This window comes from Callorhinchus milii, unplaced genomic scaffold (genome assembly GCF_018977255.1).
Source record: "Callorhinchus milii isolate IMCB2004 unplaced genomic scaffold, IMCB_Cmil_1.0 Scaffold42, whole genome shotgun sequence".
NCBI lineage: Eukaryota > Metazoa > Chordata > Chondrichthyes > Chimaeriformes > Callorhinchidae > Callorhinchus > Callorhinchus milii.
This window is the reverse complement of record NW_024704783.1, coordinates 133,138-155,148: the sequence shown is the minus strand read 5'-3', so window position 1 is coordinate 155,148 and position 22,011 is coordinate 133,138. Positions and strand designations below refer to the sequence as shown.

Here is a 22,011-nt window from a genome sequence, read left to right as displayed (position 1 = left end):
TATTGAAGTTGATAGAGAAAAAAGCTGAAGCGTATATATTGACTGTCAGTTTACGATAATGTACAGAACAGTGCCGGTGCACAAGTACATGAAAGTTGCGTCAGAAACGGAAAGGGCTGCGATGAAAGATTTCAAATGATTTCGAAAGATTTACGTCGATTGCGCATCACGGAGACAGTTTACTGAGCATTCGTGGTGTTTCAACCAGTTGGGTTGTTTGGAGAGGAGTTGATTATTTCTGCGTTTCGCTAACATGTTACATTGAGCCATATATTGGAAGCTTTATGGCAAATGCCACATACGTCAAGTAACAACTTGGATTTATATAGCGCCCTCCACGCCGGACGGCGATTCAGAGTCATTCACAGTAACGGATCCCGGGGAGGAGCCAGAGGGATGGGGAGGAAGATGACCAAAGGCGCGGTCGAAAAGAAAGGTCTTCAGCCGAGACCCGAAATAGGAAGAGTGTGAGCAGGCGAAATGAGTGAGGAAGGCATTTCCAGTGCCTAGGGTCGCAGTAGCTGGAGGATCGGCCGCCGAGGGTGAAACGGAGGACTCGGGGTACAAGGAGGAGGTCAGACCCGGTGAATCGAAGGAAGCGGGTACTTTTTTGAGGAGAGAGACGGTCAGAGAGGTCGGAGGGTTTCAGAGCTTGAAATCGATCCTCTCTGGGTTAGGCAGAAAGTGCAGTCTGGGAGGACTGGGATGATCGGGGAGCGGAATTTGGTGCGGGTGAGAATGCGGGCGGCAGAGGTTTGTGTAATCTGGATTTTAAGGATATTTGGAGGTGGAGGGGTGGGGTGGGGGTGGTTGGGAGGCCGGCGAGGAGGGCATTTGAATAGTCCAGCCGAGAGGTGACAATGGCATGGACGAGAGTTTCAGCAGCTTTCGGAGCGAGGTGTTGGCGGAGACGGGCGATGGGTCGGAAGTAGAAGAAAGCGATGCTGGTGAGGGACCGCATGCGTGGGAGACAGGATATTTGGGGGTCGAACCTGACGCCAAGGTTCAGAGAGTTTTAGGGCAAGTCAGACGATGACGAGAGCCAAACACGTTGGCTTCCGTCTTGTCAAAAAAATTCTTGCAAAACGGATATTTCAAATCTCTTTGCTGATATTGGTGATTTCTGGCCTTCTACATCTCTATTATATATGGAGAAGAGTACTGTGGACTGCATGTCACATTAACAATAGTGGACAATAATATATAACTCTCCGAGCGTTCAGTCATACAATTCAATGATCAGTTGAGCTTACAACAAGAATAATAGTAATGCTTGCTTTTGAGAATGCGCCTTATTGCGTTTTCTAGACGTTTCAAAGCGCTTCACAGAATATACTTCAAACTGAATTGACGATATATTCGTGAGGGAAACGCGACAGCCATTGGCACACAACAGTATCCAAAAAACAGTCTTGGATTGAAGTGAGAAATTTGCTATTTTTTTTCCATAAGGGAATATTATCAGGCGTGAGGGTTAAGAAACCTTGCCCAAGATTTCACTCTGCCGGGACTTCGGATGGCCAATAATCACACAAACTTATCGAAATGTTATTCGACTTTTCTTGCTTTACATATTTCATCTAATATTTAAAATGCTGTCTAAATTAATGAATAGTAAAAGAAACTCCTTTCACTTTGAGTATTGCGCCACTTGCTGTAGATTAGTAGAGGTACTGTGCACTTGACAGATGTGACCAATCTTTCAGAATATAGCATGATTCTGCGCTTTTCGTGGTGAGAAGAAATCAGAAGAGGCAAGTAAAGTTATGCCCAAATTTGCTATCCCCAAATGCTTTGGTGATTCGATACCGCTTAGCGAATTACCAAAGGTGAAGATATTCGTCATACGTGAATGACACGTGCAAATATTATGTGATATTTATAGAGTTCGAAAGTAATTGAAGTAACTGTTGCAAAAACACTTCCCAACATTTACATTTCTAATCACACGATTTTATGCAAATTAACAGTTTCCCTTTTCAATAATCAACAAATATTTTGAGGACGACATTTTACGCTTGATATGATTCGATCTAAATTGCACCTACTGTATTTTGTGTGAGAGCATGTGTGAGACAATTCAAAGGCAACTCAGTGGAATGTATTACAGCTTTACACTTAGAAAAAAAACTGTATTAATCTAAATGATGCTTTCTGTTGCTATTGCTTCGCGCAGTTAATTTTCTGGCGATTGTGATCCTATCAAGAGGAAAGTGCGGTCTCTCCAAGAACATCACTCGCTACATGATAGCTATGGCAACGGCGGATCTCCTCGTTATCATTGTAGATGTGTTGTTGAACAAAATTAAAAACCTGTATTTCCCATTAAATTTCTTATTCTATACCCCAGTGTGTAGCTTAACTGTTGTGTTGATATCTACAACAGTCCACTGCTCTGTGTGGTTTACTGTTGCCTTCACTTTCGACAGATTTGTAGCCATTTGTTGTCAAATGTTGAAAACGAAATATTGCACAGAGAGAACGGCCACAGTGGTTATTGTAACTCTGTCTGTTTTCAGCTGTTCAGTGAGCATTCCCTGGTACTTTACATTTGATCCTTATGTTATAATTAACGATAACCCGTGGTACTGTGTCTTCAAATCAAACTATTATACCTTGGCAGCCTGGAAAGCGTTTGAGAGGCTTCACCGTGTTATTGGTTCCGTCTTTGGTTTGGCACTGATTTGTCTGTTCAATACTCTTATTATCCGACACATTCTGATGGCCAGTAAAGTTCGCAGGAGCCTTCGGTTTCAGAGAAATCCTGGGAAAACAATTGATCCAGAGTTGGAAAACCGCAGAAAATCCATCGTTTTACTCTTCGCCGTATCAGGCAGTGTTATACTGTTACGCATAACAAATGTTATATTTTCTTTGAAATGGCAACTTTCCAATTATACTGTTAGCGAAACTTTTGTCACCAACGTGCGGTATATCGTCGAGGAAACCGGAATCATGCTTGCAAGTTTGAGTTGCTTTACCAACTCTTGTATTTATGCATTGACGCAGACTAAATTCAGAGAGGAACTGAAGAAAGGTTTAGATTATCCACTTAATGTCATTGCTAAATTAATGGTGAAAAACATCATAAAAACAAGGTAACAAAGAAATTGGCTTCACCCGGCAACACACCGAAACGCTCAACAACCATGCAAGCCTAACATCATTATGAGCACTTATCAATTATGCACTGTATCCTTTCCAATAGAATAACTATCTGCAACGTTTAAGCGCCTGCTCTGTGAACCATTAACATTGAACGTCTGATAACTTGTGGTGTTGGAATGTTTGATTGAGGATCAAATGAGATTTTTCATCACAAACATGTTACGAAACATTGTGAAGTATGTTCATTGCCGTCATCCGAATAACTGTTTTGTATATATTGGCAAGAAATGTATTTGTAGAATGTGTATTAAATAAATTATATGGAGGTCCGATAATAATAGTAATTCTTGCATTTGATACAGCATCTTATTCCTCTTCAAAACTTTCAAAGCGGTTCACAGGATATACTGTAAAGTGGATTCACTTGTAAGTTTTGGACGAAACGCAGCAGTCAACTGCTCAAAAACAGTATCCGACAAAGTCATGGATTGAGTGACCAAATTATCATTATTATTTTTTGTCTGGGAGGATTTTTACCGAAGCAACTGGGGTCCAAATTTCGAGTAAACCAGTGAACATGTAAACAGGCGGATGGAGTAAGTAAATTTGTCTAACATTTCAGCCTTCCCCAAGAGAAACAACACCATCGGCCGTTCACGATTTGCTTTTCTGTGCTTCTGAAATGTAGTCTTCAAGAATATGAGGTGGGGAGGAAGAGCCAATACAGTGGCATTGAGCAATACGGTTTAAAATCTGCTTTGGGTGCAAACATTTTTCAGAATTTCAAGGAACAAGATTTTTGTACAATAAACAATGATGGTGTCTACACATTAAAAGGTATTGTTAGAATTTACACTTTTTGTATCATGTTAGAATCATAATAGATGTTGCGAACAGTTTAACTTTTAAGTTAAGTTTGGGGGACAACCGGACTGGCAATCATGAGTAACACTCTGGAGCAACAATAGGCAACCCGCACGAATAGCAGCTAGCCGGCAAGTTGCTTAAACTAGAGGGCACTGCTACCATCCCGTGACACTGATAAGAAATAACCAGTCACTTAAAAGGAATGTACTAATGATCCCGCCTTACAAAATAACAAGCATCAGATAAGAGGGGACTTAAGGACAAGGTGTATGTGTGGTGAGGCACGTACACCCCATGAGGTGTTCACCTGAACCCAGCACGATTTCGACCAGGTGATCTAATGTCCGCATCATGATTGGACGAACTTCGGTATAAGTGTTCCGATAACTTTGTGTACGTGGCCGTCACCGATCGCGGAGACAAAGATACGGGAGATGGAGCCGTCCCGGGTTGTGGAGACAAGGGTACGGGAGATGGAAGACTGAGAGCTAGAAACACTCAGACTGAGGATATCAGATGGAAAATTGAAAGCTGTAAACAATAAGACTGAAAGCATGAAAATCAAGCTTGTGTGCTGTAAAGACACAGTGTTGAAATTCAGATTTCTGCAGTGGTATTGTTCTCTTATAAGATCAGTTGATTGCACCGGCCTTTGGTCTGACCCATCGGGATATTGGAGAATAACGAACGAATAAGAATAAAACAGTCAGATATCTGTTTGCTAACGGATTACAGCTCATTTTATTTTCTAACATTAGCCCACTTCTCTCGCATGGGCAGCATTTAATATGTTTGATCATATCACACGTCTGTATTGTATGATCTTAACATTAAGCATATATATCGTGTGTGATATTAACTGTGTGTGTTTGTTTGCCTGTCTGCATGTCTGTCGCTATTTATGCCCGTGTGTGTGCCCGCGTATGTTTATTTCTGTGTGTGTTGGTGGTTGTGTAAGCCTGTGTATATGTGTATCAGTCTGTTCGTGCATATGTGTGCGTCTTTTCGTGTCCTTCTCTGTAAATGAGAAAATGTCAGTAAAGTTGAAATGGGGAGTGGGGACAAGTTACGGTTACAGTGAGAGTAGAATGGTTTTCGAGAAAAGAGCAGTGAAAGAAGAGGGAGGGTGATAAAACAAATAAAAATTACATTTATAGAGCGTCTTTCACGTCGAGGGGACGTGACAAAGAGATTGAAAAGAGGAGAGGAGAGAAAAGTAGGAAAACAAAATGGTGAGGAAAAGTGAGGAGGAGAAAAGTGAGAAAGTTTATATAAATAACAACGCAAGAATTACACTTGTTCAGCGCCTATCACCTCGGAAGGACAGCCCAAGTCGCTGGACAGTCACCGTTTCGGACGCGAGCTTGGGGGTGGAATAGGGAAGGGTGAAGGGAGGGTGTGGAAACAGGGTGATGAAAAGGATCATCGAAGAATAGTGTTTTGAAATCGGTCTTGAAGGATGCAAGGTAGGGGGCGAGGCTGAGGGTCTACGGGATAGAGTTGCAAAGGGGGAGGACAGCGTTGCAAAGTGGAGAAATAGCAGAGAATGGTAAAGTGGGAAGTGAAAGTAATATGGCGGGAGCTCAGATTGGCCTGGAACTGGAGCCAAATGGGAATGATTGTATAGAGGCAGAGGGAAGCCTTGATGTCGCGGTGGGAAGCCGTTAAGTAGCGCAGGTTGGACTTAAACACATAGCAGTGTCCCAAAAACAGTCTCGTACGAGGAGCCAATGACATCAAACAAGATCGCCCTCCGGAAAAAAAGAGGACGGGCTGCTACCCTCATATGAGATTAGGGCCCTTTTCCAATAGAGGTTAAGACTGGATAAGAAATACACTGTAAGAATGAATGACCACCCAACCCTCAAGTCCGGACTTCGATATCCGTTTTTTGGGGTGAGACACTGTGAGGCGTACTAGATATAAGGCAGATTAAGGAAGCAGGAGTCCACGATATAGAGCTTTATCACGTCTTACACATTCCTCAAAGCGTTTCACAACATATATTGTAACGTAAATGCACTGTATATTGTGGAAGTAATGTGGCTGCTATTTACACACAGTAGTTTCCGGTGAATTGAGTGAACAATGTATGATTGTTAATTTTTGAAGGGATCATTAATCACACAACAACAATAACAACAAAATTGCATTCATAGAGCGCCTTTCACGTCGGGAGGACGTCGCAAGTTGCTGGACTGTCAGGATTCAGGAAGCGAGCATGGGCCAGGTGTGGTGTAGGGGAGAGGGAGCCAGAGAGGTGGGAGTGCGACCGAAGGCACGATCGAAGAGGAGGCATTTCAGACCGTCTTCAAAGGAGGCCAGGGAGGAAGCAAGCGAGGGACCATGGAATGGCCTTCCAGATTATGGGGGCTGAAAGCACGGCTACCGATGGGGCGAGTCGGGCGAGAAACATGCAGAAGGCCGGAGACAGCTGAACGGAGGGAGTTATCAGGTTGTTACAGAGTCAGTAGGTCAGAGAGTTGGGTGGGGGCAAGGCCATCGATTACGTTAAAGGTGAAGACCAGGATCTTGAACTCGATCCTTTGGCGGATGGTGAGTCAGTGGAGTGACTTTCGTGCGGATGGAAACGATCAATAGCAGGTAGAATATGACTGAACTTCGGGAAATGATGGCAAAGAATGGACCATCAAGCTCCTGGTCAGATGCTGTGGACATACAATGGACAGTTTGAGTGTAAGATCTAAAACATTTACTTTGAATTACTCTGAAATCTGCTTATTTATCTAAACAGTCAAACTGCCTTTAGGGAACAAACTTAAATTGAGGAGTGAGAGGGAGCAATTTGGTGGTAATTGGGAAAGAAGTAACAGAGAGTTTGCGCAAATTTCCTGGTACGTCAAACGATTATAGTGGGTCGGCCAGAGCGGGTGCGAAGGAGTCGAACAGTGCCGAGTGAGCGAAAGGAACATATCTGTTAGTGTGAGGGAATGCCGTTTCAGAGATCGGTGGGTCAATACAAGGGCGGGATCTTTACGAGAGAACTCAATCCATAGGGAGCCATTGAGGCCAAGCCAAGACGTGGTGCCGTTCCTGGTCGCCGACAGGGCAGCAGAGTTGTGCATAGGGGCTGCACAGCCCTTTGGACAGAAGCAAAGGCATAATGCACTTATACGCACAAACTATTTGTCTAATCAGGTATGATTTGGGGCAGCATTTTCTCATTATTGCAACAATTTGCGTATCAATTTTAAGGGATATTTTCCTCCATTTTTCAATTCATCTCGGAATTTTGCCGGGCCCGAAGCATAAATAGACGTGTTTGTGCAGCTACTGGGAAGATGCAGCATGCATCCAGTTTCATACAGAACATAGATTGGATCAGTGTAGCCGGAGTAAATATAATAATTTACAATCTTCTGTAGAAAAAATATAAAATGATTGTCCACAAAATTATAAAACTCCCGGATATAGAGAAAAGAATTACGATGGATTTTTTCCTGTTGAACATCTGTGAGTCATTAAAATTTTCGGTGCTTTTGTGGCCGAGAAGATCTGCGGTCTCTATTAGCGGCTAATATGTGATTGATTGTCAGGGTGTTGAGCATCAAAATCAGAACGAAGGAAACAAAAGGGGTTAGTAAGGTGTGAGACCAGGAAAAAACCTCACAGGCCCATGAACCATAAACGCTTTCAATTGTCTTGCAGAACCAAGGCAAATTATCAATTATTTACCAAGGTTGATCAGTAAATTACCAGTGAATTTTTCCGAAGCAGCTCCATGCACAAACTGTTCCTATCACCACAGCCGCTGTTCTCTCGGTGCAATATTTTTTGAGCTTCTGACAGCAAATGGCTACAAAGCGATCAAAGGTGAAGACGTCTGTTAGCCACACAGATAAGTAACTGGCTGCACAAAGCAGACTAGTTCCGAGCGAACATACGGGAGTGAGTTCCAGGAAGCAAATTGGGAAATAAAGATAATTTAGTCGAGGCAATATCACATGGCTGACAATAACGAGTTGATCGGCTGCTGACGCGGACAGAAGGTAGCGAGAGATACATCTGGAGAGACCAAAGCTTCCCCCACCTTCCCCGAGCGTAGGATTACGATCGCAATTAACTAAACTGTAAGAAAGAAATAGGTCAATTGCTGCCCAATTCAAACCAGAAGCATGGTATTGACACAAATGTAGCATCATGGCAGAATAATAATATAATAATTATAATTATCCTTGCATTTGATGTAGCGCTTTTCACGTCGGGAGGAGGTCACAAAGTGCTTCACAGAACAAACTGTGAAGTGAATTGTCTGTATATTTGTGTGCGAAAGCGGCAGCCAATTGCGCACAGCAATGTCCCACAAACAGTCGTAGATTGAAAAATGACCAATTTTATTATTGTTTTTGGTTTTTGGAAGGATTATTATTAGGCGTGTGGAGTAAGGAAACTTGCCCAGGGTTTCACACTCTGCCTGGAATTGAACTCAGGTCTCTCGCTTCCAACGCGAGTGCTCTTACCACTGAGATACAGGACTCCACAAATAGGTCAATCCTTCGTAAAGAATCCAACAATTTTGACATGATGTAAACTGGTCTATTTCATTTACACCTGTATCGCTTCCAATATATAAACCACAAGATAATATCAGCCTCATATATATTACCCAGAAATAAAATAATCTGTTTCTATTCTACGGATAAAATATCATATGGCAAAAAAAATTCCAATTTCTATTCAGCTTCAGTTCAGTCTCAAGTCAGGCTTTGTACTGACGACCTGAATGTTTAACACACATTCCTCTCTGCATTGTTGCTGCATGACCTGCAAAAAAAAATGCTGCTTGATGCTTAGGAGGTGTTGTATTCTCAGAAGTTCGCTCCTCCGCATGTAACATGAACAACAGAAGCTAAAGTCTATTCAGGTAAACGTTTAAGTATACTGCGACACTTTGGAAAATAAAAGGGAGTTTCTCCCTGTCTCTTGGCAAACATTTCCAGAACAACTGTTCATCATTCATTCATGGCTATTTGTAAGTTACTCTGATGTCTCAATTTGGCTGCGTTTCGCCTACAGATTGCACATACACAACAAATTTCAATGTACGCGCTTGAAAAATCTCCAACAAAATGATGAAAGCATGTATATTCACATATATAGAATATGCACCGATATGACTTGAGTCTTGGACAATACTAATATAATATATCTATCTGACGAAAAAAGTCTTCAAGCTGTATGAATATAATTTCGGGCAGTTGTTATTAGATTGCTGAGAGACAATGCAGACACGGAATGCTCTCCGCCTATGATATAAATATATATGGTAATATGAAAGCCACAACGGAGAAGATCTGGTAGCTGGGTCCGTATTTGTAGACAGTGGTTTCGATACTTAGAATTTGACAAACTGTAATCTTAGTTTCTTCAATTAGGAGCCGAATTTCTGTCAGTTATTTTAAGATCATCATCTATAAAATAATCAAACTTGGCTCCCACTGAAATGCAAATAAAATAAATAAACTAACCAAGTAAGAGAAATCTCCATGTAGTATATATTCTCCCTCTCCATTTGTGACAATAGCTGCCAAACCAGAATAGTTTGAGTATATTTTCATTCTAGTGCAACACATGATTTGAATTTATTTTTTGAAGACGTTCCTGGAACACCAATAGCAGCCAGTAAAGGATAGTAAATGTACATTATCTTGAATAGTGTGCCTGGTTTATACACCTTTTCTGAAAAGTTGTGATATCTCATCATGTTGAAAAGCAAAGGATGTACTGAATCCAAGACATTGGATAGATTTGCTTTGATACAGTAAGATAGAAAAGTCCCAAAAGGCCGATCATCTAGAAATGGCTAAGATTAAATCAACTAAACAAAACATTACTCTTCTGGGATAAGGGTATGAGGGAGTCTTCTGGCAGCTGAGCTGGATCCACGGTTGTTGCATTGCAATGAAATTACGTAATCAAGGCAATCCTCTCTGACAATGTCGGTTGTCCTTTTCCTGAAAAGGACGTGTCCACAAATCTTCAGGGCTCAGTGTTTGACAGAACTGCCAGATTGACTCATCGGCAGGAAATGTAGCTTCATCCGGTCATTGACATCGATGATCCTTCTTCACTTGGCCTCTGCTGAACACAGCAAAGTTCGAATGCGTAGACTTTTCCCAGCCAAAAGATTTTGAAGCATTTAATGCAATGATTAGCTCTGCGGGTCGAGCTGTAAAAGTTCTTCAGTTACTCTCATGCGCTCAAGGGCCGTGCCCCGTGGTTCTCGTCAACCTCCAAATGACATTATCCTTCCGCAGATGCTATCCATATTTACCATAATACAATCCGTATAGCATCGTGTTAGCCATGAGAACATTTTATAGCAAAAACGTATTAGGGTGCCTAAAACATGGCCGTATCGGTTGGACTGTCCAGCCTTTGTGACATTTTGCAAGTTGATCTTACTTATTCCACCAACAAACGGCGACGGAGACATTGCTTATATCGTTTGTATAATTTTATTGACATGGAACTTCGCCAGATAAAAATGTGGGACTTTGTGAGTGTGTCCTTTTCTGCGATTTGATGTGTCTTATCGAACCAAAAGGAAACTATAACAGACGCAAAGATTCTCCTTCTTTTGGTATTCGTCGCAAGTTGCGTATGTTAACAGTTTCCAGATACTTGAGAAGTCCTCCCGAGGGAAAGGCGCTATTCAAATGTAATCGTTTTGTTTTTGTTGTTGTTGTTTTGTCTGACAACAACAACAACAACAAGATTCCATTTATAGAGCGCCTTTCACGTCAGGAGGACGTCCCAAGGCGCTGTACAGTTGAGTCAGGACCCGAGCAGGGGGAAATGGTCAGGGTGAGGTGAGGGAAGGGAGGGAGCGAGGAGGGGGTAGAGAGTCGAGAGGGGAGCCGAAGGCTCCGTCAAAGAGAAAGGTCTTGAGACCGGCCTCGGAGGAGGAAAGGGAGGAGGCAAGGCGAAGGCACTGGGGGATAGAGTTCCAAAGCCTAGGGGCTGAGAGGCTGAAGGCCCGGCCACAAATTGGAGGGCTGTTGGGGCGGGGGTTGTGGAGCAGACCAGAGCCAGAGGAACGGAGGGTACGGGCAGGTAGGTAGGGGGATAGTAGGTCAGAATGGTAGGAGGGAGCAAGGCCGTGAATGGCCTTGTAGGTGAGGAAGAGAATCTTGAAATCAATGCTGCAATGCGCTAACCTTGTTGCCAATGAGATGATCAACACAACTAATTAGAAGTTGACGTGGAGAATGCTTTACATTGAAGTGAGTTAAACGGGTCAAATAAGATGCATTATTGAAGAAGATACGTGATGTTTGTTTTCACAATCATCACATCTCCGTTTCATGGCTGCAGGAGATTCCATCGCAAAAACGCTGCGAGCAGGGTTCGAACCTGCGCGGGAAATTCCCATTGGATTTCAAGTCCAACGCCTTCACCACTCGGCCATCGCAGCAGCTGTTGCCAGTTGCATTGTGAAGGTCGATTTCTAAATTATAAGAGTTCTTAAAATGGCAGTTTGGGGAAAGATCTTATTGAAAGGATTCTCCGTATTCGCATGACATCAGATTTTCCATAAAAAAGGCTAAATATAGTGGTAATTAATCTTCTGTTTTCATTTCTACCAATAGTGCTTTCCATTAGTAAGATTTTGCAAAACCATGGTTGGGAAAGACAGAAATTATGATTTACAATATAACTGAGTAAATATTATTCCGGATTCAAGCGAAAACCTTTCGATTTAACGTGCAACGCTTTTTCAACTGAGAAGTGTGCGAGAAAGCATTTAAATTTTTCGTTCTGCTACAGGATATTGTAACACACTCGATCGTTGTGTTTTCTTTCAAAATGCCTTATTCGCAAAGCCTAAATGATACCACAGAAGCGTAGCAGCCACACACATCCAGTGTAGTTAAAAAGGTACAATCTACCAGTCAGACGGAACACTTTCACACTATCTGCACTGTCAAACACCCTCATTATTTTAAAAACATAAAACTTCATTCATCAAACTCTATTAATTCTTCCCTCCACCGTCCCTGCTAAAGGAGGAATTATCCTAACTTCTATAGCCTCTTCATATAACTTTCTTCCGTCAGCTCTTGCGCATGTTTTGGTCAATCCTGTCTACGCTTTCCAAGGCTCTGCCGCCCTTCCGGACACAGTGGTTCCACAATTTGGGCAATGTGCTCCAGCTGAGGCCAAACCAGAGATTTGCAAATGTTCAATATAACAGATAAGCTTAAATTTGAACATACGAAATTGTGCAGTGGATGCAAAGAGAGCTGTTCCCGTTTCACTTCCTTTATCATGTAGAAAATTTTCGTATCGTGGCAACACTTTCCCTTCCTTTGTGATGCATTGTAAGTGATCCGGTCCGTTAAGCTGCGTGTTGGGCACAAACAAATGGCCGTTATTATTTTTGTGTCAACCGTCGATAAGAGATTGTGTCAGAACTGAAAGGTGGTTTATTGTGCTGCGTTCAGGCCGCCGTCCTCTTACAACGTATTGGGTCCGAGTTCAAATACTTACCGTTTCAATATTATTTAACTTCTTTGCGGACATCCCACTTCATGACATTAACAAGGTGAAGCAATAATCCTTGCCTTTGATCATGGCATTTCTGATGCATTGTATTGATTCATCGTTATACCGCGATGTCGTTTGTTAAATCAAGTTTTGAAAATTACTGCAGGAGACGAGGTGGTCGAGTGGTTAAGGCGATGGACTGCTAATCCATTGAGCTCTGCACGCGTGGGTTCGAATTCCACCCTCGTCGCTTTGTAGACGTTGGTGGAATGCTTACGTTTTCCACGAATCTTCATTTCTATGACAATTTTGTGATGAAATTAGAGTTTGGGGATTTCTAGGTCTTAATACGTTTCGACAATATTGTCGGTATTACCCAGTCGTCCAATGCACTTTCCTTCTTTGTGTGAGACGGTAGCAATCTCCCATCTCCCGCCGATCACCTCCTAAATTCTCATACAATCCGAACCACTATCCATCACAAGCCATTTCCCACCACCCCTTGCTCTATCGGCCACAATCTTCTGCATGTCGCTCGCTCTCACCCCCATAGTACAATCAGTGGCTTTGCTTTCAGGCACTACGTTGTAAAACTGTGGAACTCCCTGCCTTTATCTCTCGTCCTTGATCACACCAACACCTGTCCAGCCTTCGTATGACAACTGAAGGTCCTCATCAATTTTCCTGACTACGCACGCCTCCGTTTATCTCACGTTAATTAGGATTTCGCTTCTAGTCGATTGCCGGATAGCTTTTTCGAGGACAATTATAGTAATGTAATGCTTAAATTTGATATCGCGCTTTTCACTTATTGTAGACGTCTCAAATCGCTTCATAGATTATGCTGTAAAGTGACTTGATTGTATGTATAAGGGAAAGCCTTCAAAATTAGTCCCTTAATAATACCTTCAAAAATATATACATACATTTTTGAAATCACTGTTCACTCATTTCAATACTGTTTGTGGGAAACTGCTGTATGCAATTGCCCACCATGTTGACTGTTTACTGATAAGAATATACCAAATGCAAGACGATAAAGATCAATGTCCATCTCGTTCCACTTCCCACCTCATGGCGCTCGCATATCATATGTCCCATACTACCTATGTAGCATATCCCATAATGCTATTTTCTAAAAGAAAACTATATAAAAGTAAATAGACAGCTGATGTTGTTTGACATCAACAAAAGGAATCGTTCAATGTATCCCGACCATCTCGCGAAGATGGGCTTCCGACTACTGCAGCGAGATCAACTTGCAATTAACGGTGCGCTTTTGAAAGACAACCTAAAGCCATTCGGTCGCTTTCAAGATATCGTTTTGGAATTCTTGAGCTCCCCATTGAAGTCAGTCAGAAAGTGAACTTCGCTGAAAAAGAAAAGAAAGAAAAAGAATTAGTGAAGTGATTCATCAGAGAGAAAAAAGCAGCAAAGTCAGCACTAACCTCTGTGAAGGCATGAATCCCTTTGTCTCCTCTATGGAAGTTTCTGTAGAGCGTTGTTTTCTGACAGAAACATAGTTTGTGTAATGGAACAGTGATACGTATAATAATATTAATAATCCTTGTATTTGATATTGCGCTTATTCAAGTCCGGAGGACGTCCCAAAACGCTTCTCAGAAAACACTGTAAAGTTAACTGACTGTATATTTGTGGGCGAACGCGGCAGCCAGTTGCGCACAGCAATGTCCCACACACAGTCGTAGATTGGAAATGTCCAAATTATTATTAATGCTTTTGGTTTTGGAGGATGATTATTAGGCGTGTGTAGTTCGGAAACTTGCCCAAGGTTTCGCCCTGCCTGGAATTGAACTCCGGTCTCCCGCTTGCAAACCGAGTCCTCTACCCACTGGGCTACAGGACTCCACAGGTCTATCCGTGTCAGATAGAGCAAAGGGGAGCACAGTTACAATGGATCTATTCCTGCTCTTGTCCAGAATAGTGGTGAAAGTTTGTGTTTCAGTATTTGCACTTTCAGTGCAATTGAGCACTGAAAGTTTCCCCATCATAATCATGTCTCCGTGTGTACAGTAGAGGCTCCACTGGATGCGGACAGTACAAGAGTATTAAAAGATAGTTGGATTCAGCAGTAGGTGAAGCTCGGTGATATATTCTTGCTATTAATAACAGACACTTCCATCTGATTCAATTGCTGTTCCTATAGCAAGAGAACATGTTATTCGCTGTTACACAAAGGACAGAGTTATATCCCCAAATCGTTTCAGGGATGAGTCAGACTGACTTATAAGTTAGGCCCAATAATATTCAATTGAACAGCGCAAAGTATATAAGCTCCACCTTTCCAAGCGAGTAAGTACAATAATTGACGTGAAGATTTGAGATATTAGGTGACGTCCTGAATGTGCGTAAAAAAAATTGGAATCAATATTGAACACTCCTCTGATGGGTACCTCCTCTGAGGCAGAACAAAATATGTTTTCTGGGCCCCATCTCCGGATTTGGACCTCTATATTATAATATGGTGTTCTGATGCGTCGCTGTTGTGTGGGAGGTGTCAGACTTCGAATGAGATGTTAAAATTTGATCCCTTCAATCTACTATGTTGGAGTATAATAATTCTGTGCAATTTTCAAAAGGAAACCAGGGAAGTGCAGCAGCAGATTTCCTCTACACGGTATCCCAAAAGAAGGCAAGGGGAGCCCTTCGAGCAATGCAGATCAATCTTAATATGCCGATGGCCACATCAGTCTCAAGTCCACACAGCCATGACACAGTCACTCTGGTTTACAGTGTATTCTGTGAAGCGCGGGGAGACATCGCAACCACGAGATAAGGTGTGCAAGGCTTAATATTATTACTATTATTATTATTATGAACAATCAACCTCTGGAGTTTCCATATGTAGGTGGGTTGCGTGGAATTCATTGTTGGGTATGGATGTTCTTAAGCAACGGTCATGGGTTTCTTCTTGTGCCAAGCAACCGACTAACAAAAAAATTAATAACTTGGGACTTTCATAGAGTAATTTCGGCTGGACAAGTTCCTACCGCTTGCTGACAACAACAACGACAACTTGCATGGATGTTGACTGTGGCAACAGAGGGGGCGAACAGGGCGCAGGGACACTGTGGGGCTAGATATGGGCTGGTCGGGGGATGCGAAGCAGGCTGGAGCCCGCTAAGCGGAGGGAGTGGAAAGAATGTTTAGGTGTTTTGTGTTGGAATATTGCGCCCTGCGCACATCTTAGCGCCCTGGAGCGAGTGCTTGACAGTGACCCCAGAGTCAGTGAGGCGGGGAGCGAGAGGTGACCGTAAACACGATCAAAATGGAAAATCTTCAAGTGGAATTTGGAAGAGATGAGGGAGGCTGGAAGACGGTGCGATTGAGGGAGAGATTTCCCGAGATTAATCAGTTAGCGGACAGTTTATTGTAAGCTTGATGCGGTTTCCTTTCCAGTCAGAAGCAGAGTTGCTTTTATACTGCAGTGAAACCCCCATCTCATCGGGACGAATGCCTTTATCTTATAGCCAAGACAGTTTTTGTACGAGAATGTAACTCTTATCACTGTGGTGTACCTTACCGAGCGAGCGAAAGCACAGTAGTACATTGCAGAGTCACCCGGCTGAACATCAGTGATGGTTATAAAGATTATTTTATCAGGTTTACTCATTTTGGAAGAAAAACGGTTGCTGATGTCCTTCCCTTTGCCGTTGCTGTTTGAAGCACTCCACCAAAGAACCAGTTGGGCTGTTCTGCCAGAATATTGTTGGCACCAGTACAAGTCATAAAATTGAGCTGTTTTGTAACAGGTACAGTTATCTTCAAACCTTTAGCCCATTTTCATGTTGACCGATGTAAACTGTTGAGATACGGAATCTACTCGGCTCATACCTGGAACAAGAGTGTCAAACATTAGTGGTTTCGCACGACCATGGGAGACGACAGAAGCCATCAGTCATATAAATAGCGGTGAAGCAAGTGAATGTTCCTGCTTTTTTGGTATAAGGTTGCCCATGATATGAGGAGCAACTCGATACCCTGTCAAAATAGTGCAACGGAGTCCTGTAGCTCAGAAATTAGAGCACTCGACTCGCCAGCGAGAGGACACGGGTTCAATTCCCGGCAGGGCGAAACGTTGGGCAAGTTTCCTTACTCCACAAGAATCTTTACCTTGAATTAAATTTTGGTTGAATCACGGATCGATTTTCCGGGGGGTAATAATTCATTCAAGAGAATAATAATAATTTGGTCACTCAATCCACGACTCTTTGTGGGACACAGCTGTGTCCAATTGGCTGCTGTATTTGACCTAAAAAGCTTACAGCCAATTCATTTTAAAGTATATTGCGTGAAGTGCTTTGAGACGTTTCGAATACATGATAAGGCGCTGTATCAAATGCAAGGATTGTTACTATCCCGGGATCTTTCTGATTCAACAAACTATCAGAATTGTTTAGGGTTTTCATTATAGGTCAGCGCCTTTGACAATGCCGGGTAAAACCCAGCATGAGAATGAAACCTGCACTGGTGTGTCAGCCTGGACTGTGACCTCAAAGCCTCACTGATCGGTCTTCAACTGACAACCTTCTCTCATCTGCTGGAGTGTTTACCACTGAGCCAGGTTCATACAGTGTCACGGTAACAAATGTAAACCTCTTACCGATTATAATGAAGGTCCATGCAAACAGGACAACACACTTGAATTCTATCGACTTGGACGGCAGCATGTTTTCGTTGCCTGCAATGCAACATGAAGCAGAAAGGAAGGGCACGAGCTGTTGCTAAACTTTATGTAGTTTATCAGTCATTGGAGGTAGATAACTGCAACATCCCAGACGGGAAGTAGAAAGGAAATCACGTCAGGCAGGAAATATGACGAGATATCTCTACACATTTTCGGTTACAGAAAGCTATTCAGCCATTGTAGTTTCAGCCTCAGAAAAATAACAGTTTCAGGCACAGAAGATGGACACAGAACCCATTGCTTATGGGCTGCTTCCGGTTTAAATAACCATTTCAGTCCCACTTACCTGCGCTTTCTCCATACTCCTGGAGATACTAACACTTTCTTGTAATATACCGTCTGATCACGTCTCTGAGACGTCTCAAAGAGATTCACCCAATACACTGTAAAGTGAGTTGACTGTATATGTTGCGGGGAAAACGCGGCAGACAATTACGCACAGCAGTGTCCCGCAAACAGCCATGCCTTGAGTGACTAGTATTTTTTGGAAGGGACTAAAATGTACGAAGCTTGACCACTCTTCTCTATGATATAATCAGGTCAATTTTCAAATGCTAGGCTTTGGGTTAACAGAAAATAGCGTGAATTTCAACTATTTCCAGCATGAGGCCTGTTAAGGTGTTCGTATTATATCCTTTTGAAAGCTAATATGGATTCTACTAAAAGCATTGCATCCCAAAACGCAATGCATATCTACTGTAGTCCTGTATCTCAGTGGTTAGAGTGGTTGACGGTATATTACAAGTCAAACAAGAGGAACCGGGTTTGATTGCCAGCAGGGCGAGAGGTTGAGCAAGTACCATTTCGCCACACACGCCTCTGTTTAACTAACGTTAAGTCGGAACCTGGTGGGTAATCGAATGCCATATTGCTTTTCCAGGGTAATAATCCCTCCAAAAATAATAAATGNAAAAAAATATAATGATTACTCAATCCATGACTGTTTCTGGGACACTGATGTGAGCAATTTCGCACGCTGAATATACTATAAATTCACTTTACAATATATTTTGTGAAGCGCTTTGAGACGTCTTAATATCAATCAGGAATATGAGCAGTTGATCTATGCTTCTCTCTTGGTATAATGGATTGTTATGTGTGACAATCAGTTGTGCTGTTAATGTGCTGTTGTCTTTGTGTATCTGTTTCGTCGCCCTTTCCACAGGAAAAGGCTGCTGCGGCCCAGAGAGACAGATCCACAAACCGTCAGTTTTTGTACGAGTCTCTGACTGGTTCCCATCACTGTGTGGTTGAGAGCACAGTAATACACAGCGCTGTCGAACAGCTCCATCAGGGAGATGGTTAAAGTGGTGAACTTTGTCGAGGTCTGAAGTTCAACAGAGAACCGCTTTTTAGCAAAGTCTGCTTTATCAGTGCCGCCATCAGAAACCTTCCAAAGTATATACTCAGGGTGTGTTTCTTGTGCTCGATACCAGTATAAATAGTAGCCGCTGAGAGAAGTATCATAATGATATTCCATGGTCACATTTCCTGCTTCTTTCCCAGTCACGGAAGGCAGTGACCTGAAAGGCCAGAACGTGGAGTCTTGTAACTCAGTGATTATAGCGTTCACCTCGTTAGCGAAAGGATCCGGGTTCGATTCCCGGACTGGACATGGTTAAACTTAGGCAAGTTTGCTTATTCCACACAGACACACACACACGCTTCTGCTTTCCCAGCATTACGTAGGAACCAGCTTGTCCGTCGATTGGCGGATCGCTTTTCCGGGGATAATAATCCATTCACCATAATGGCAATAATAATGTGATCCGTCAATCCATAATTATTTGAGGGACATCCACCAGATACATAGTCATTACCCTTTACTGTGAACCGCTTTGAGACTGTTATCCACTGAAAAAGGTTAAGAAATGATTGTTATTTGAAAATTTTTATTACAGTATATGATCAAAGGCTAATGAAGTCACCAGAGTCCGACATATTAACAGAGACGAGTGAATGGTGTAAGCAAATATGCCTATGTTTCTGCTATATCCTGTCCGGGAATGGAACCCACATACTATCGCGTACGAGTCGAAGGCACTAAACACTGAGCTACAGGTCTCCCTCCAATAATTGTTGCTGAAATGGAGCTGACAATCAGCAGCAACACTGAATTATCTCAACACGGCCTCACCTGACTTAAAGGTTCCCAGCACAAGACAGACAGCAAAGAGCCTCATTGCTGCTCTTCCGTCTGTGTGGTTGTTTCTGTGCCATCAGTTTGATGATAACCCGCCGTGACTGTCCTCATTGGCGGAGCCACAGTCTCACGTCAACTCATTGGCATCTCAGCCGCGTTTCAATACTGCAACCAATTGCTTTTATACAGCGGCTTTCACCAGTGACTGGGGACAGGGAATCCTCCAAGTCAACACTTGTTAACCGGAAAATCCAAACCCTAACGCGAATAGTGGTCCTCGCAGGACAAACAGCGGGCAAGCTTTCCAGGTAGCAGTATCAATGGCAAGCTTTATGGTTTTAGCTGAATAGACTGCAGCGGATATCCCAACGCAAAATCGGATTTTCCCCAAATGTTGGCTCTTCCCAAACTGTCGTTAATACTCTACAGAATTAGATAAACTGTTGTATTCCATTCCAATAACCTATCTCTGTGACTTGTATGTTTAGATGGGTGCATGGGAATCTCAGCTTGTTTTCCATAGTAATAAGCATGTTGAATGGTTTCCACATTTGCTGACCCAGAAAATATCACAGACGGAAGCTGAAACAGCAGTATTTATTGGATCACTAGTACGTCCAGACGATGACAAACCTGTATTGTATTGTATTGACAAGTATTGTACTTGTTTCTCAAGTAGTATTGATACAAAATACCAACTGTATCTAACAATGCACCAATAATTCTTCAGAAATTGGTATTTACGGCAGCCATTGCTATTGTTTCTTCTCATAACAGAAGACATTAGATTTCTCTTTTCGAATAACTGCATGGTAACTTTAGCGTTCAGTTCAACAGATAGACCGGACCTGAGTATAATAATAATAGTATTATGGGTAATAATCCTTGCATTTGATATGACGCCTTATGAGAAACTCGACACGACTCAGCGTGTTTGGTACTCTAAAGCGAGAAGTTCGGAGAAGTTGGTAGGCGCAAGAGCATCAAATGATTGATAACGGAGTGTCAGAATCGTGAAATCAATCCATTCTGCAAACATGGAGCCGGAGGAACAGCGTATTGACTGGGCTGATGAGCGACCGAGTCACTTGTTTATGAGAACACAGTTAGAGAGATCTGAACTAATTAGATGTGATGGGAGGCGGAGCTCAAGTGATTCGCATGGAATCGATTGGAAAATCGCTGTGGGAGTTGACAAACGTTAAATTGGTTTTATAATCATAGACGTGGCATCTGGGCTATTGACTTTTATCACAAGAGTAAGAAAGCTGTACAAGTTAGTGATTTCTCACCGAATATTTTACCTGGTGACAATATCCTTGATTATTAGCCAAAGGTGTCTTTCGTAACAAGGCAGAGAGAACGATACAGGTTAATAATTATCTGATTAGAACTTGTTGTTTTCGAACTTGCAACACTTTTACGATGTGTTTTATGGCTTACTGGAAACAATTTGTGTTCAGTTGTATCACCTGTTGTGTTAGTGGTTCTCAGCTACGTTCCTGTTGTATGATGCATCAACAATAGGGCAAGGGGCTCTGATGACCTGCAGTGGTTATGCCATACGTGTCCAGCTCCTCGCAGAACCCGATTAAATTTCTCGCTCACTGGACAAATGCATATTGAAAGACAAACTACTTGTGACAGTCGCCAGGGAGGAAACAAAGTGAACTGATTAAAGATCAGCTTAAACTAACTGGGAGAAAATTGACTGAAAGTTCAATATTAATTTTGGTGAGGGAATGGTGACGTTATGCTAGACGAGAGGAGGAGTGGGGGAGGGTTGTAAGAACTCAGCACACAGAGAGGTAGAAATAGTGGTGGATGTGTGGTGGAGGGTGGGGAACAGGTAGAAAGCCAATTGAAGGTTGGAACTACGTTTGTGACACACAAGTCACCATTTTCTGAAATATCAGTATGGATCATGGAGTATGGCGGAAGGAGGTGGGACTGTTTCGGGAGGGGTGAAGGGAGACTGTGCGGGGAGCATTGTTTGTGTGGGGACGGTAGTCTGTGTGGAAAGGGGGGAGGGGAGATTGCGTGTGAGTGGAGGTTGTGTTGTGTGCCGGGAGGTTGTGTCGGTGTAAGAGATCGTGCGGAGATTTGGTAGATTGTGCCGGAGGTGAGATTGTCTGTGGAGCGCGAAGATCGAGTGGGGAGGGGAGATTGTGCAGTGAAAGGAGTTTGTGTGGTAAGGGGAGAGATTATGTATGAAGGGGATATTGTTTGGGAAGGGGAGATCGTGCGTGGAGGGGAACTTGTATGGGGGAGTGGAGAGAACTTCGATCGATGTTGCAAATGTGGAAATATGGAGATATTGTAAACGGTTCGCTTAATGGCAAGTTGTTAATCAGGAGAATAAACAGCAGGACACTTTCAGAAACAGAATGTCCAGGTGTTCCGGAGAGTGATTGGGATAATTGATCTGACTATCTATTCCTGGTTCCACAGTTACTGTGTTTCTTATCTTTTCCCTCTGTCTCCACGCCCACACTGGAACTTTTATTACGATGCACTTTACTCCATTTCCATATCAATATTTTCTACGTCCAGTTCTGGGCATTACTCACAACACTGGCTCCAAACGAGAAGCTGATTGCAGTAGAATGAAGTGAACAGGGTGGGACACACACAGCACAGATACACTGAGACTGAATAAGTTTGGACCGGAAAT

General features: G+C 42.7%; 2 non-coding genes across 2 annotated transcripts; one reads left to right on the top strand and one right to left on the bottom strand.

The window, feature by feature from the left end:
- Window positions 1-11,331: 11,331 nt before the first annotated feature.
- On the bottom strand, window positions 11,332-11,413 carry trnas-uga. Its single transcript has one exon. It is a non-coding gene; the product is annotated as a tRNA-Ser (tRNA).
- A 1,241-nt stretch (window positions 11,414-12,654) lies between these two features.
- Window positions 12,655-12,736, top strand: trnas-gcu. The gene has a single exon. It is a non-coding gene; the product is annotated as a tRNA-Ser (tRNA).
- The last annotated feature ends 9,275 nt before the right edge of the window (window positions 12,737-22,011 follow it).